Source organism: Pleurodeles waltl, chromosome 3_1 (assembly GCF_031143425.1).
Source record: "Pleurodeles waltl isolate 20211129_DDA chromosome 3_1, aPleWal1.hap1.20221129, whole genome shotgun sequence".
NCBI lineage: Eukaryota > Metazoa > Chordata > Amphibia > Caudata > Salamandridae > Pleurodeles > Pleurodeles waltl.
The window spans coordinates 1806861895-1806876635 of NC_090440.1; positions in this window are offsets into that span (position 1 = coordinate 1806861895).

Below are 14741 nucleotides of genomic sequence, written 5' to 3' on the forward strand. Positions count from 1 at the left end.
TCTGGAGTTGAGACATCACATATGGGATGCTGCTTTCCCTCAGGATAAAGGCATCATGCACAGAGCCAGGATACTTTGCATTTACATGGGAGATGTATAGGTCCGCCAAACACACCATCTGCACTTTCAGAGAGTGAAAGCTCTTTCTATTTCTAAACACCTGTTTATTTCTCCGGTGTGGGACAAAGGCAATATGTGTACCATCAATAGCACCAATGATGTTGGGGTTATGTCCCATTGCATAGAAGTCAGACTTCACTGTGGCCAAATCATCCACCTGGGGGAATGCGATGTAGCTGCGCATGTGTTTCATCAGGGCAGACAAAACTCTGGTCAGCACGTTTGAGAACATAGGCCCTCATTCTGACCTTGGCGGTCGGGGGAGAGACGGCGGTCGGACCGCGAACAGACCGGCGGTATTAAAAATGGCATTCTGACCGCGGCGGTCACCGCCGCGACCGACCGCCACTTCCCCACTCCGACAGCCACGGCGGCCATGACCGACGGGCTGGAGTCTGCGCACTCCGGTCCGGCGGTCGACCCAAGACCGCCAACGGTATCATGACCCTGCTTACCGCCGCGGTTTCTGGTGGTCGGGAACCGCCATGCGAACCATGGCGGTAGGCACTATCGGGGTCAGGGAATTCCTTCCCTGGCACTGATAGGGGTATCCCCCACCCCCCACTGCCCCCCCGAGTCCTCCCCCCACACCCTCCACCCCCCTGCCACCCCCCAGAGGTGGTACGAACCCCCTCCCCACCCCCACCCCGACATGCACATACACGCACCCCGACATGCACACACCCCCTACATGCACATATACACACCCCCTACACACACACATACACAACGGGGACACATACCCGCACACATACATGCCGACATGCGCACCCGCCGAACTACACACATTGCCCATAGGCACAGCAGCACTCCCCGCCCGCATGCACGCACTCACACACCCCCTCTACACACTCCCACGCACACCCCCATGCACGCACACATCACACAACACCCCCCCACCCCCTCCCCTCACGGACGATCAACTTACCTTGTGCGTTGGTCCTCCGGGAGGTGACAGGAGCCATGGGGAGGTGACCGCCAACAGAAGACCACCAACAGAAGACCGCCACACAGAAATGTGGGTCGTAATTCTGTGGGCGGTGTTCTGCTGGCGTGGCGGTGGAGGTTGACCAGTCTCCACTTTCCCGCCGACCGCCAGTGTGGCTGCTGGCGGTTTTCCGGCGGAACGCTCCCAGCGGTCAGAATGCGCACAGCGGCATACCGCCGCGGTCGGCGGTCTTCACCGCGGCGGTAACTCGGCGGTCTTGCGAAAAGACCGCCAAGGTCAGAATGAGGGCCATAGTCTGTGACATCCCTTATGCCATGGACACTGTCGCTTGGAAGGAACAACATGCCAAGAAATGGAGCACTGACAGGACCTGGCCTTAGAGGGGGAATACCTGTGGGATGGCGGATAGCTGAAATCAGGTCTGGCTCCAATTTGGCACACAGCTCTTGGATTGTGGCCTTATGAAGTCTGTAAGTTAGGATAATGTGCCTGTTCTCCATTGTCTCCAGGTCCACCAGGGGACTGTACACGGAGGTATGTCTCCATCTCCTATTCATCCTCAGTGGTTGAACTCTAGGGTGAAAAACAGTGAGCAGATGGTCATATTCAAACATATACACAGATTCATATGCTTTTTATTTCTTTTACAGAAACAGTATGTGAACATGTAGGTCCGTTGGTGTGCCTATGTCTGCTGTGACGTAGTTAGGTGCCATGGCCTGTGCCCCCCTGAAATGGCAGCCACCTGACCTGTGAGGAGGGACAAGTAAAAATGAGGTAATTCCCCTGGCGTTGTGCACATTTGCGGGAGGCGCTCGACGACTGCCGTGCAACACCACATTAGTTATCATTGGGGCCTACAGGTTCCCGGAGCCAATGGTGATGTACACTGGCATTGACGGTACGCACTGCCGCAGACATGACTGCCATTTTCTATCTGTTTACTCACTTGCTACTTGATCTTCACCAGGAGAGGACCTACACTCAATGTGCTGCTGTGACCTGGGGAAAGGGCCCCAGCCGTCACTTCGGAGGAGTTGGAGAGACTGGTTGATGAGGTCCTACCCCAGTGCCATTTACTTTATGGTCCTCCGGACCAACAGGTGAGTACACTGTGAGCACGATGCGTGGGGTATGAATGTATGGAGTGCTGTGAGTGTATGCCTCGTGAAAGGGGGGGCTGAGGGGTCCTGGGCAGAGTGCTGCGTGTATGGTGGTCAATATATGTGCATAAGGGAATGGGAGGGATATGTTGGGCCATGAGTATAACAGTCCAGACAGTATGAATAATACCTTTTCTGCTGTATCTTTTTCTGCAGGTCAGCGCCCATCAGAAAAAGGGTATTTGGTGTGCCATCGCCAAGGAGTTGAAGACCCTGGGGGTCTTTGACAGGCAGAGCACCCACTACCGCAAACGGTGGGAGGACCTGCGCCGCTGGGCAAGGAAGACGGCAGATGCCCAGCTAGGGCTGACCTCCCAACAAGGAAGGGTTGCCCGTCATACCCTGACCCCCCTGATGTTCTGCATCCTGGCGGTCGCCTATTCAGTGTTGCATGGGCGCTTGAAGGCATTACAGCAGCCACAAGGGGGTGAGTACAGATTCAGAATCATGATTTTGCACGTGTTAAGGTGTTACGTGGGTGGGGGATGTGGGCTGTGGTGCCCCTAGGCCAGTGCGAACATGGCACGGTAGGTTCCATGAAGGGCAAGCTCAGATGCTCTCCAACCCCAATTATGTTAGTGGGCATCTACTACTGGGCAGGGTCCTGTGGGTTTCAGGTGTGCAGCTAATAGCGTTAGCATTGTACCCCACGGGCTGGTGACTAGCATTGGAACTGGTAATGCATGGCCTAGTGCATAGGACTGTTCCCTGTGAGTTGTGTACGCCAACGGTAGTGTTGTTGCTGGCACTGACAAAGTGTATCCTCTGTCTCTTCCCCCCATTTTTGTTTTGTCACCCTGTCCTTGTGTGTATCAGCATCATCTGGTGGAGGAGCAGAGGCACCGGTGATGGAGGGAGCTGCATCCCACATGGGCCTGAAGGCCGAATCCTCTGCGACGGAGACAGGAGACAGGAGAGGACAGTACCGACAGCGAGTCCTCCTCCGATGGAAGCTCCCTAGTGATGGCGGACACCTCTGTGCCTACCCCAGCTACAGGTACAGCCGCCATCCCTGTACCAGCACCGCCCTCTCAGCAGCCCCTCAGCGTGTATCCCCTGCCCGCTCACCCAGGAGGCTGGGCATCTCCTTCGCCCCAAGCACCTAAGGCCCTGCCCCACTCAGCCCTGCTGCCCTCAGTGAGGAGGCTATTGACCTCCTGAGATCCCTCTCTGTTGGGCAGTCAACCATACTGAATACCATCCAGGGTCTAGGAGGACATTTGCAACAAACAAATGCATACCTGGAGGGCATTCATTCTGGCGTAGCAGCCCAACAGAGAGCATTCCTTGCTCTGGCCAACTCACTGATGGTAGCCATTGTCCCTGTCTCCAGCCTCCTCCGTCCAACTTCCTCTACCCAGTCCCAATCCCCTCAACCCCAGCCTATCCCAAGAACACCTTCAGACCTGCATGCACCCAAATCAACACACAGAAGTGGCTCAGGCAAACACAAGCACCACATTTCATCCCACAGGCACTCATGCAAGCACCCTCCATATGCAGACACACCAACATCCATGCCTCCACTGTGTCCCCATCCTCCTCCTCGTCCACCTCCCTCCGAGTAGCATCTCCACTCACACCTGCATGCACTACATCCTCATCCACTACCTCCAATACCAGCGCACCTATCACTACATGTCCCTCCCCGACAGTCACCACCCCACATCCATGTACACGTCCCCTTGTCCTCTCCCACTGTGTCTGTGACCCCTCCTTCCAAAGTACACAAACGCAAGCACTCAGACACCCAACAGCCATCAACCTCACAACAGCATCCAGCCCATGCACCTGTACCCAAACACAGCAGGCAGACACCTCCTACAACCACTCCCTCTTCCTCCACTCCCAAGCCTTCACCCTCTTCCCGCCCCAGTGTCCCTAAGAAGCTTTCCCTCACCACCATTGACCTATTCCCTGCCCCTCCCCCCATCCGTCACTTTGGGCCAGGTTGGCCAGAACCCAGCCCATCACCTCAGCCACCAGTCCACGGCCACTGTGGTTTCTGAAGCTTCTGCAGCTGTGAGAGGCTCCAAGGAGGTACCCGTCAGCAGAGCCAGTGTGCCTGCACCACCTGCCAAGGCCATGAAGGGGCTGCCACCTAGCAAGGGCAAGAAGGGGATACCAGCCAGCAAGGGGAAGTAGGTACCACCAGCCAGCAAGGGAAAGGAGGCACCACCAGCCAGCAATGGCAGGAAAGGAATACCAGCTGGCAGAATCAAGGAGGCACCACCATCTGCCAAGGACAAGAAGTGGCACACAACACCAGCCATGGCACTTCAGCTGTCCGAGGCTGCAGGGGAAGGGCTGGAGCCTCCCCCAACCACTGACAGCACCGCCACCTGTACTGCCACCAGAACCGCCACCAGCACCGCCAAGTGCACTGTCAGCAGCACCACAGCCAGCAGCAGCCTCCGTGGGTAGCGGTCCGAGGCTGCAGGAGAAGGGCTGGAGCCTCCCCCACCACTGACAGCACCGCCACCTGCACCGCAACTGCCATCCACTGAGCAGCCGTCACCGCCGGCGAGCAGTGTATAGTCGTGATTACATGGGCTGCAGTGCGTCCTGGCCCCTGCAACACCTGTAAGTGTGACACTCAGGAGAGAGACTGTGACCTTGCACGATCCAGGATGAAGCACACTGGGCACAAAGCCCACTCCAGAACCAGTGGAAGAAGGCATCCACTCACCCCCTCCTTGGCAGGATGAAGCACACTGGGCACAAAGCCCCCTCCAGAACCAGTGGAAGAAGGCATCCACTCACCCCCTCCTTGGCAGGATGAAGCACACTGGGCACAAGGCCCCCTCCAGAACCAGTGGAGAAGCCATCCACTGGAGAGACTATGGCTTTGCACTCCCCAGGACCAAGCAGTGGTCAACCCACCCACTAGAGAGACTGTGGCTTTGCACTCCCCAGGACCAAGCAGTGGGCAAACCACCCACTGGAGAGACTGTGGCTTTGCACTCCCCAGGACCAAGCAGTGGGCAAACCACCACCTAGAGAGACTGTGGCTTTGCAGTCCCCAGGACCAAGCAGTGGGCATGTAGCCACCTCCAGGAGCAGTAGCTTTGAACCATCTTCCGGCTGAGGTGCCACCCATTCCCTGTCCCCCTGAGGTGCCTGTGTGTTTTTGACCTGATGCCCCTGTAGTGTTCTCGCCTTATTGAGGCATGAGTCAAGTGTGGCCTTGGCCTCTGTGTTATGGCCCCGTGGGCCACAAACATTTTGGAGTGGGCATTGTCCCTCCTTTTGTATATATTGTACATACTGTTTATTGCTTTAAGGACATATTTATCTAAAATTGTACTACTACACTAATGTTTCCATTCCTTTTGTCCTTGCGTTATTCCTGAGGGTTACTGGGTGTATATGTAATGTTGTTGAATCTGTTTGTGTGTATGGTGTTGAGGGTGAGGGTGTGTGTGTTGCGTGTTGCGTGCGTGTGTCACTCTCTTTTTCTTCTCCCCTCCCTTGCGTGCTAGGTGCAGTACTCACCGTGGTCGTCTTTGCCGGCGTTTGTGTTCCTAATGTATGAGGAGGTACACCAGCATTGGAAAAATGTGCAGCTCGGGCTCCATGGTGTCGTGGTCCCTCCTTGAGTGTCGAGAGATGAGTCGTTTCCCTTCTGTGTACTGTTTTGCAGTGCTTTTGATGACATTGGTACGGCCCGGAAAAGCTGGTGAATTGGCCTCTCATAAAACAGTGGGCGGTACATTGTCTTCCGCCTGGCTGTTGGCGGTTACTGCCGCAGTGCTTGATGCTACCACAAAGTCGTAATGAGGGCATAAATGTTTTCTAGCGCCTACAAAGCAAAAGTGCCACTTGGGACATCTGGTCAAACTTGCCATGGGCAAAGTCAAAAGTTGATGCTGACCATAATGAGTCTATGCTCAGCTACATTGAGCGGGATGCCTCGGTCAAAGTTTTACCTTCGCACTTAATAAAATTCTTGAAGATTTCTCACCGACTGGGACAAAGTCACAAGTTAAGGCTTTAAAAAATGGGGCAAAGCAAGACTTGAACCATTTTTTGACCCCTCCTCCTTCCCTTGCACCATTTCTGAATAGGAGTATAAATATGGCGTTAAGTGGAGTCATGTTTTGCACAGGAACGCCTACCTTGCATCTCATTAAGGCAAGGTAGGTTTCCACTTCCAAAAAATGACTTTAACTCCATAAATTTGACGCTAGACGGCTCTAGCATCAAAGTATAAATATGGAGTTAGTTTTGCACTGAATTAGAGTAAAAAAATGACGATAATTCAGTGCAAACAGAGTATAAATATGCCCCTTGGCATAAAAAATGACGCTAATCTGCTTAGAGTCATTTATTTTTACTCTAACCTGCCTAACGTCATTTGTTTTTATGCTAGCTTACCCTTTGCACCGGCTTGCACCATTCCTTAAATATGGTGCCCAGCTGGTGCTAAAAGGTGGTGCAAGCCGGTGTAAAACGTTTTGGTGCAAAACTGCATTAGTGCAGTTTTGCACCAAAAAATATAAATAAGGCCCTAAGTCTCTCCATGTTAACCGATGGAGCCCATTGTCTACAATGGAGAAACACAAATAGGGCTATTTTTTTCCTCACCAAGGCTTACAAAACAACGTTTATAAAGTTCCTGCTAATAGTTACACTCTACCCAACCCTTTCAGCACTTGGGGCATACCTTAGGGGTGACTAAATGTAAAAATATGGTGATTGAGGACTTTGGAAGTACTTTTAATTCTAAAGCCGAATTTGGGCTAAGTTTAACTTAAAAGCAGCCAGCAAGGCAGGCCTGCATTTATAATGACACTGGGTACCACAGCAGTGCACTTATGGGTGTACTAACTATACTAGGGCCCTTAAGACTACGTGCTCTGCCATATACTAGGGACTTATAGGTAGGTTGGTGTATCAAATTATAATTAGCCTAATTTGCATTTTCTATTCTAATCAGAGCACACACCCTGAGACTATTTAGCAATGCCCAGCGCACCATCAGAGTCAGGAAAACACCAGTATAAGTGAAACATGGAGGCAAAAACTGAGGGGCTTCTGCAATCAGGCCAGAAGGTGCATTGCTCTCTGTGCCAATACCTCTCTCTTCTATCAGAGATCCCTATACTGCAGCGTGGACAAGGACCGATCACGCTAATAACACCTCACTGTTACATGAGAAGTCACCATAGCTACATAACAAAATAATTATCTTCTCAATTACCAAGTATCTCCAGAATAAAAGATGTGCATACTACCGTAGAAAAACATATACATGCAATAGCATATTTATATTCCCTGAAGATGGAATAGACAGTTTTGGTGAATATTTCCATACTATAATGAAACTGAAATTTGTAATAAGTACTAAGCAAAGAAACCAAAAGTAAGCTAGACATTTTTATTACAACAGGACAATTTTACGGTAATTCAGATCCACAACAACTAAATTAACAAACGATATGAACAATTATTAAACAAACAACTTTATTACTTATAACATTTATTTTTGACACTCGTCAGCAGGTGCAAATGTTTTTGCTTTATTTGCCTACTGGATTTTGATTTATGTACCACTTCTTTTCCAGTCTTTTAGCAACCTTAACCTGCCACAGAGTCTTCAGTCTTCTGGTGTATATTAGCAGGCTAGAAGGCAAGAAGGTTTCAGCAACCACACTTAGTAACACAACTATTCACACACCATATCTATGAAATCCCATTCCCAAAGCCTAGCTTGTATAAAGTTAGCTCGTGGTGCTGAGCTTCACAACTGTTCAGTCACTGCCACATCCTTCCAACCTGAACACACTGCTTGAAGATGTAGTTATGCCTCAACAGCACAATAAACCTGTTTGTGTTAACTAGGCTCTTTTTTGCTGCTTATGTAAGCAGATACTTATTTCCTCTGAGGCAAGTTTCCATTTAATCCTCAAAAAAACAAAAATAATGAAACAGATAAAAGTTACATACTGATCAATAACATTGATAACACTGATATAGTGATACATCATTAGGGCCCTCATCACAACCCTGGCGGTTGGTGATAAAGCGGCGGTGATACCGCCAACAGGCCGGCGGTAAAAATAATGGAATTATGACCATGGCGGAAACCACCAACACAGACAGCCACTTTAACACTCCGACTCCACGGCGGTAGCAGAAGACTCCATATTACGAATACTGCAGGATTTCCCCCCATTTTGGGTGGAAATCCTCCAGTAGTCAAGCTGACAGAGGAGCATGGGTGGTTCAACCACCAGCCCCACCCCGCCAAAGGGACTCCACCAGCCGTATTATGACCTATAATACAAACTGGTGGTGTCCTGATGACGGGGCGCTGCCGGTGGTTGAAGTACCCATTCCTGTTCCCTGCCAGACGACTTCCTTGCCGGACCAGGTAATTCGGGCGTCTGACAGGGTAGGGAGGTGTTGTGTATGTGTGTGTGAGTGGGTGTTGTCTGCGTGTGTGCATGTATGTGTGTATGCATGTGTGTATGGGTGTTTGTATGGGTGTGTGCATGGATGTGTGTATGCGTGGTTGAATGCGTGTATGCATGTTGAAGTGAGTGCGTGTATGAATGTTCAAGTGAGTGCATGTATGAATGTTGAAGTGTGTGCGTGTATGGATGTTGTGCGTGTTTGCATGTATGGATGCTTGTGAATGTATGCGTGTATGGATGCTTGTGAGTGTACGCAGGTATGTCAGTGTTGGTGTATTAGTGTATGTGAGGTGAGTGAATGAGTGTATGCAGGGTGTGTGCGGGTGTCTGTGTGTGCGTGTATGTGGGGGTGCCGAACTAGAAGGATGGTGGGGGGCGCTGTACTAGAAAGGGGTGTGGAAGGGGGTGCTGGACTAGAAGGGGGTAGGAGAGGGGGAGACTGTACTAGAAGGAATGGGTGTTATGGGAGGGAGTGCTGTACTAGAAGGGGGGGCACGGTCCAGGTAGGGGTGTGGAAGGGTTCTGGTATGAAGGGGAGTGGGAGTGTATTGGGCCTGAAGGGGGGTGGGGGAGTCGTCTGTTGGTGACAGGAAAGAAATTTCCTGTCACCGGTAGCCTTTCCACCAAGGTATTCATGGGGGTGCTACCATCGTGAAAAACCTTGTGGAAAGCAGTCTTGTAATACCGCTGGTGGTCTTCATTGGACCGCTGGGTCAGAGATGCTAATCTCCGGCCCGGCAGGTCCAACCGCCCTGATGGTATGAGCGGGGATGTGGTAGGTTGGCAAAGGCCAACCCGCCACGCTCATAATGTGGAGGTCTTCACCGCCAGCCTGTCGGCTATAAAACCGCCACTGTGGCCCTGGTGGTTAGAAGACTACCAGGGTCATAATGAGGGCCCTAGTCTTTAAAATATCCTATCTCTGGTTCCCTACATTGGATTTCTGTCATTTTAGTGTCATTTTAAAGATAAAAATACAATCTATCTTTATACATTGGTGTTAGAATTTATATGGTGTTTTGTGTTTTACTTATTGACTGGTTTGTTGATAATAAATGCTTTACACACCCGTCTCTTAAGTTAAGCCTAACTACTCATGGCCAAGCTCCAAGATTTGAGCCAGAAATAATTTATTGAGACCTTGACTCGACCTAGTGGGGATTTGTGGCCTATTGCTAAGTGTAGGTACCTACCTGCCCTCACCAATAATCCACTTTCCAACATATGGACATTCGTAACTATGAAGAGGGGTACGTGTAGAGAGAACAGCCTCTGCACACAGTCTACTTTGTATATATTTTACTCTGGTGAGATGTCTCAGCTGACAGGGCAGTGTGTTCCCACACTATAGTCTCTGTAGTTATTAAACAAGACAGACTTCTCATCAAAGAAGTAATTTCATCGCCAGACCTTACTTGTACATCAGTCATCCTGGGGAGAGGTATGACCAGAGAGGTAAACTGATTTTCACAGTCTAATTTGTACACCCATCATCCAAGAGACAGGTAACAAGGGAACGACCAGTCTCTCCCCACACTGCAGTATGCAGACTTAGAATTCAAGACAGATATGTCAGCAAACAGGGCAGTTCCTCCCCACAGCCTACTATGCATGCCTGTCAGCATGGAAAGAGGTATGGGCAGAGAGATACATTTTTCTGAAAGCTAATTACAGACACCTCCCACCCTGGCACAGATTTATAAATGGACAGGTCACTCCCTTCCCAGACACCTCTGTGTATGCCTGTTGCTCTAGGGAGAGGTGATAGCTTAGAGGCCAATGCTTGCCCACATCATACTGGACATTCATGTTGTCTTCCAGATTGGTGTCTTAGTAGAGAGGGCAATGTTTACCTACACCCTCCTGTATATATCTACCATGCTGGGGAGAACATTGACTAGACAGGCAAATCTATTGCCATACTCTAATATATATGGCTGTTTCTCTGGGGAGAGATCTCAGTGGAGAAGTCAGTACTTGGTATCCTTGCTCTAGATTACTGAGGTCTTGCATGTGACCCCCTACTATGCACACTATTGAGCCTCAGGAATAAGTGTGGGTAGAGAGGCAGTGTCTCTTAATACCCTACTCTACACACTGATTACCTTCCTGCAAGTTCTCAGTGGAAATGCCAGTCCCTCCCCATAGTCTATTATACAAAGCTTTTAGGCTATGGAAAGACCCCATTACCTCCTTATACCCTACTGGCCACTGCTATTATACTATGCAAAGGTCTCATATGAATTTCTATTTTCTCCCCACATCCTACTAATGGGGTCTATAAGATATAAGTACTATAAGAAAGTGTAAAGTCTGCCTCTAAAAATGGTGTACAATGCTGCAAGACTCGTGTGGGATCATAAGCAAATGAGTGGGCTGCATACAATCTTTATGCAAGGTGTAACTGGAGAGACTGTCTCTCCCCACACACTCCTTTACATGCTTGTAGTCCTGTGTCTTAATAGAAAACCCACCCTCTCCTCACACCCTAATATGCACTGCAGCTATACTGTGAGAAGTATAACCGGAGAGCCCACTTTCTCCCCACACCCTAGTAGTAGTGACTATCAGAGATAAGAATTGTATTAAAGGAAAGTGTAGATGTTTCCTCAAAATGTTTTACAGTCCCATGAAACTCTTGTGAGATCGTAAGAACAAACAACAAAAACAAAAGTGGTTGATAGAAAATGTTTTGCAAGAGAAAGGTTTTAGTTCATACTCTAGTATGTTTGTACAGTCTAATTGTCACACCCTATGATACAGAGCTACAATGCATTAAATATAGTTTGAATGTTTGAACTCTCAAGACTCACTTGAGAGCCGGACATTCATACCAGTGAGTGCAGGTGTTAGGTTGGTGCCTGTCTTGCAAGATTCACACGGGATTCATTTTCCCCCCAAAAAGATTTTAGACCATGAAATAATCCCATAATGTTGCAAATGGCTGGCTCTGAAAAGAGCCTTTGTGTTTATAGAGTGCAATGTTCAGTTACACATAGAATAGACTGTATTCCATGATGTTATTAAGGAACATCCTGTCCCCTTCTGCAGTGGAGTGTGCTCCATTTCACCTACAGACACCTGACTATCAAACAGGATCTTGCTGTGATAAATAGAGCCCATGCCATGATCACGAAGAAATGCACCACTATTTTATTGAGACGCTTCCAGTTTTTTGCAATCTTAAAACAAACCTTTTTTGGACCTACTTTAGAAATTACAAAGGAAGTTTGAGGAAAGAGAGACATCAATCGTGAAAAACTCTCCTTCACTAAAATGTCAAGCTCAACACTTGTGATTGTGCCTAAGTCATTGCCCCCACAGTGTACTTTCATCAGGTCTGGGTGCTCACAATGCAAAATGCTTGCAGTCATTGATAACAATTGATTCCACTTCATACCTCTATGACCAATCCAAGTTATGCCCAAATTTGGAAATCCTGGTTTTGTCAATACCACAATTATTGGCATGCTCTTTAGCCCGGTGGATGAAGATGTGTCACAAAATCCAGAGGCGTACTGTGGTGCACTATGGAGATCACAGTCACAAGAACAACGCTCAGCAGAATGAGCACGTTTTAGGAGCAATATGGATTTATGCAAGGAGAGAAAAAATAGGAGGTTGCCATAATCAATATGGGCTTTTCTATTGTCTGATTTTCAGATTTTGGCACACTCCCATGAGGATCTCATAAAAGTCAAGCTTCTCATGATCTGGTGAGACTCTCACAAGAGTCACATGGAACTCCACAGAGTGACCCTGCCACAAGATCTTTCTTTCAACCTTGCAACCTCTGGCACATAAGATCTCCCTTGGTGGTTTGGAGATGAAGAAAGATTGTTATTTAATTTGAGCTCAGCAATGGTCATTTTACTTTTGATTTAAAGTGATTGGTGCATTCAGCTTCCTTCAAGACACAGCTTTATTTTCAGGTAAGTAAAGATATACTGCAATTTTATTATGAAGTCGCTTACTAAATGTAAATATATATATATATATATATATATATATATATATATATATATATATATTTAGAACAAACTTATAATATATTTGCTTATTGTGTCAGTACTTGTAATTTGAATGATTCAAATGCTAAACAGAAATTAAAAGTGCTTCCTATTGGACTTTAGCTGAGTGTATTTTTCACATATTGTTGGTTTATAGGTGAGTCTGGAGATAGTATCGGAGGTAGCGCCATTTTTATAGAGCCCCAATCCACCTTGCGACAATGAGATGCAAGGTAGGTGTTCCCTTCTTCAAATGATGCTATCCCCCTAGCACCATATTTAACTCCCTACACTAAAACCAAGCACACCTAGAAAGGGACCCACAAATTGAACACCTGGTCAGACATGCAAAAGTACAGTTGGGCACATTTCCTTAGGGAAACACCATGGATTCCACCATGTTGTCCCTATTTTAGGCAAATAGATGCCCACCCCAACCCCAAGCATCACCCGTGCCCACAGCACAGGGACACTACAGGTATAGAGAGCCCACCCCAGGTAAGTTAGGGTAAGTATGTATGTTTTAATATCATGTGCCATTGGGGGCCACTTAGACGTGGCCCCTGGCTGGCACTGGGTATGTTTGGGTTGTCCTGGAGACACTGGTCCCAAGTGGTGAGCATTGGGCTTGTGGTAATGATTTCTGTCTATACTGAGACAGTAGTCATTCCTTGGCTCCTTGTGTGTGAAAAATGATGCCAGGCTGACAAGCGGCTTATATTTTGCAGATAATCTGTATAGCACCATTTTTTCTACTGCCGTCCAGCCCCCGTTAGCTTAATTCTTCATGACGCTAGACATTCCTTAGGGCCATTGTGTGTTGTTTTATAACTACGGAGCACAGATGACTCTAAGGAATGGCATTAGCTCACACTAAATATTTTGAAACACAACTGCACTAGGGAAGTTTTGCATAATTTTTGATAAATATGGGCCGATGTTTGGTTAACTAATGAATTGGTTACTAAACGTTTCCGCTCAGGTTTCACCCTGTACAAAGGTTGTTTGTAGAAAGTACATGTTAAAAATTAAACAGAAGCATTCATACTCTATGTAAACCAAAGTTTTAATCAAATTGCACTTTACTTAATCTGTACATTCTTAGAATGTGTTGTGATCTGTGCTCTAATTAGATAAGGTTGTGTTTCATTGAATGATTATACATATGGTTCACTGAGAGAAAATGTCTTTGTAGATAAAGTCTATATGTCCCAGCATTTAACATGTGGAGAGGTCCCAGAAGAGAAGTTGTTTTGTTAGAAAAGGGGATTTCTGGTACTGTTTAAATAGAAAAGTGTTCTCCATGCAATGTATAATATATGCTGAGGTTTCAGCAGAGAGGTAATTTTGCTAGTAGAGAGTTTTTGTGGTATGAGGCAATATTGTCATGAAAAAGCATTTAGACTGTAGACAATTATTGGAAAATGAGCCTCTCTCCCCTGAAACCAAACCATATATATTATGGGGCTTGTGAAGGAGTGATACCATATTGCCTAGTCTTTGCACAGATCCTTCATCATACATTCTTTGTCTTATTCATACATGTCAGTACACAGATAGCTATTTCTGATCTGAACTGAATGCCCTGTTCACTCTGAGAAAAAATCTCTTGAGATTCCTGGGTATATTGCTGAATCCTTCACTCCCAGGACCTAATTTTTGAGGTTTTTGGTGCAGGGCAGCACCGCAAGGATTCTTACTGTGATGCCCTGCATCAATTTAATAGAGTAGGAATGCACAATAACTATGAGATACAGTGCAACTCTGTCCTTTTCCTGTGTGCTGGCATACAATGGGCTGCCATGTGCCAATGCAGGTACCCTTGCACTATGGTGCAAGCATGTCTGCTTTGCACGGATGATTGTGTTTGTGCAGGAAGGGATGCCTTTCTGCACTAAAACATTCAAGAGAGGTGTTTCCCCTGTTTATATGTGCTACAGGATGCAGCATACGTCGAAAAATTTAAAACAAGAAGAAATAAAGGTATTTTTCCTGGTTGCGCCTCCTTTACAGTTCCCCTGGGAAGGCATAGGCTTTTGACACATTCCCAGGTTTACAAAATCTTGTAAGTCTGGGAATG